This window comes from Bombus vancouverensis, chromosome 16 (genome assembly GCF_051014615.1).
Source record: "Bombus vancouverensis nearcticus chromosome 16, iyBomVanc1_principal, whole genome shotgun sequence".
NCBI classification, from domain to species: domain Eukaryota; kingdom Metazoa; phylum Arthropoda; class Insecta; order Hymenoptera; family Apidae; genus Bombus; species Bombus vancouverensis.
Window position 1 is genome coordinate 318,669 of NC_134926.1, and position 2,731 is coordinate 321,399.

The 2,731-nt window shown below is 47.6% G+C and overlaps 1 non-coding gene across 1 annotated transcript; it reads left to right on the forward strand.

The window, feature by feature from the left end:
* Positions 1-808: 808 nt before the first annotated feature.
* On the forward strand, positions 809-2,731 carry LOC143303842 (small subunit ribosomal RNA). The gene has a single exon (XR_013060493.1). It is a non-coding gene; the product is annotated as a small subunit ribosomal RNA (ribosomal RNA).

Consider the following 2,731-nt stretch of genomic DNA (forward strand, 5'->3'; position numbering starts at 1 on the left):
AGCGCGTGGCTATTCTACGGCCTCGGTTGAGAATTCAGTCACCGCTCCTCGAGTCTTAGTGTATTTTACGCTATTTCTCGACTGTTCCTCCGTTCTCGTACTGGTTTTTTCTCTACACTGCTGCGCCGCGGGTCGCTGTCCTGGACGTAATGACCAAATATCGTGGCAAGGTTCCCCTGAGTCGGGAAGCTGGTGACCTGTGTGTACGTATTCTAACAAAAGTTGTTAGATGCGTGTGTGCTTGTACTAACTGAGTATCGATTCACTCAAGGGATTATAACCGTCTGCTTTCTATAACAACTTCTGCTTTCGCAGAAGTATTCGACGGGCCGGTAGAGCGTACTATCTTTGCGTAGTATGTCTTCTACCGAGAATGTTCTACCGAAAAGGAAGAATATTCTTACGGTATGTCCAGCGCGACGCACTGGGATACGCGCTTGTTCGTTCAGCGTGAGGTGTGTATACGTGCTTTACCGCTAAGATATTCTAAGAGTTGAGAGAGGAGGAGAGATATAAGTCTTTTTACACGAAGACAGCATTATAGAATGTTCCTTTAGAAGTATGATTCTTAAACATTTTATATAATACTATGAGAGAGAGAGAGGAGAAGTTGAGAATTACAAAGTGGCTGCGAGCGGCGTTCGAAGATTATTACTGAACTATGGGTGTATCTCGAACGTCGCTAAGAGATATATTTTATAATATATCTATCTTAAGAACGAAAAGTCTCGTCGTACGGTGCTTACGTCCCACCTACGACACGAAGAGAACTTAAACGAAATTTATAAGAATTGTTATACGAATAAGATCCCTGGTTGATCCTGCCAGTAGTCATATGCTTGTCTCAAAGATTAAGCCATGCATGTCTCAGTACATGCCGCATTAAGGTGAAACCGCGAATGGCTCATTAAATCAGTTATGGTTTCTTAGATCATACCTACATTTACTTGGATAACTGTGGTAATTCTAGAGCTAATACATGCAAACAGATTCCGACCAGAGATGGTAGGAATGCTTTTATTAGATCAAAACCAATCGGTGGCGGATGGCTCGTCTGTCCGTCCATCGTTTGTTTTGGTGACTCTGAATAACTTTGTGCTGATCGCATGGTCGTCTAGCACCGGCGACGCATCTTTCAAATGTCTGCCTTATCAACTGTCGATGGTAGGTTCTGCGCCTACCATGGTTGTAACGGGTAACGGGGAATCAGGGTTCGATTCCGGAGAGGGAGCCTGAGAAACAGCTACCACATCCAAGGAAGGCAGCAGGCGCGCAAATTACCCACTCCCGGCACGGGGAGGTAGTGACGAAAAATAACGATACGGGACTCATCCGAGGCCCCGTAATCGGAATGAGTACACTTTAAATCCTTTAACGAGGACCAATTGGAGGGCAAGTCTGGTGCCAGCAGCCGCGGTAATTCCAGCTCCAATAGCGTATATTAAAGTTGTTGCGGTTAAAAAGCTCGTAGTTGAATCTGTGTGTCACAGTGTCGGTTCACCGCTCGCGGTGTTTAACTGGCATTATGTGGTACGTCCTATCGGTGGGCTTAGCTCCTCGCGGGCGGTCCAACTAATATCCCATCGCGGTGCTCTTCACTGAGTGTCGAGGTGGGCCGATACGTTTACTTTGAACAAATTAGAGTGCTTAAAGCAGGCTACCTTCGCCTGAATACTGTGTGCATGGAATAATGGAATAGGACCTCGGTTCTATTTTGTTGGTTTTCGGAGCCCCGAGGTAATGATTAATAGGGACAGATGGGGGCATTCGTATTGCGACGTTAGAGGTGAAATTCTTGGATCGTCGCAAGACGGACAGAAGCGAAAGCATTTGCCAAAAATGTTTTCATTAATCAAGAACGAAAGTTAGAGGTTCGAAGGCGATCAGATACCGCCCTAGTTCTAACCATAAACGATGCCAGCCAGCGATCCGCCGAAGTTCCTCCGATGACTCGGCGGGCAGCTTCCGGGAAACCAAAGCTTTTGGGTTCCGGGGGAAGTATGGTTGCAAAGCTGAAACTTAAAGGAATTGACGGAAGGGCACCACCAGGAGTGGAGCCTGCGGCTTAATTTGACTCAACACGGGAAACCTCACCAGGCCCGGACACCGGAAGGATTGACAGATTGATAGCTCTTTCTTGATTCGGTGGGTGGTGGTGCATGGCCGTTCTTAGTTGGTGGAGCGATTTGTCTGGTTAATTCCGATAACGAACGAGACTCTAGCCTGCTAAATAGACGTAACTTATGGTATCTCGAAGGCCCCCGGCTTCGGTCGGTGGGTTTTTACTACCAACGTACAAACAAATCTTCTTAGAGGAACAGGCGGCTTCTAGCCGCACGAGATTGAGCAATAACAGGTCTGTGATGCCCTTAGATGTTCTGGGCCGCACGCGCGCTACACTGAAGGAATCAGCGTGTTTTCCCTGGCCGAAAGGCCCGGGTAACCCGCTGAACCTCCTTCGTGCTAGGGATTGGGGCTTGCAATTATTCCCCATGAACGAGGAATTCCCAGTAAGCGCGAGTCATAAGCTCGCGTTGATTACGTCCCTGCCCTTTGTACACACCGCCCGTCGCTACTACCGATTGAATGATTTAGTGAGGTCTTCGGACTGGTGCGCGGCCAATGTGATAAGCATTGCCGATGTTACCGGGAAGATGACCAAACTTGATCATTTAGAGGAAGTAAAAGTCGTAACAAGGTTTCCGTAGGTGAACCTGCGGAAGGATCATTA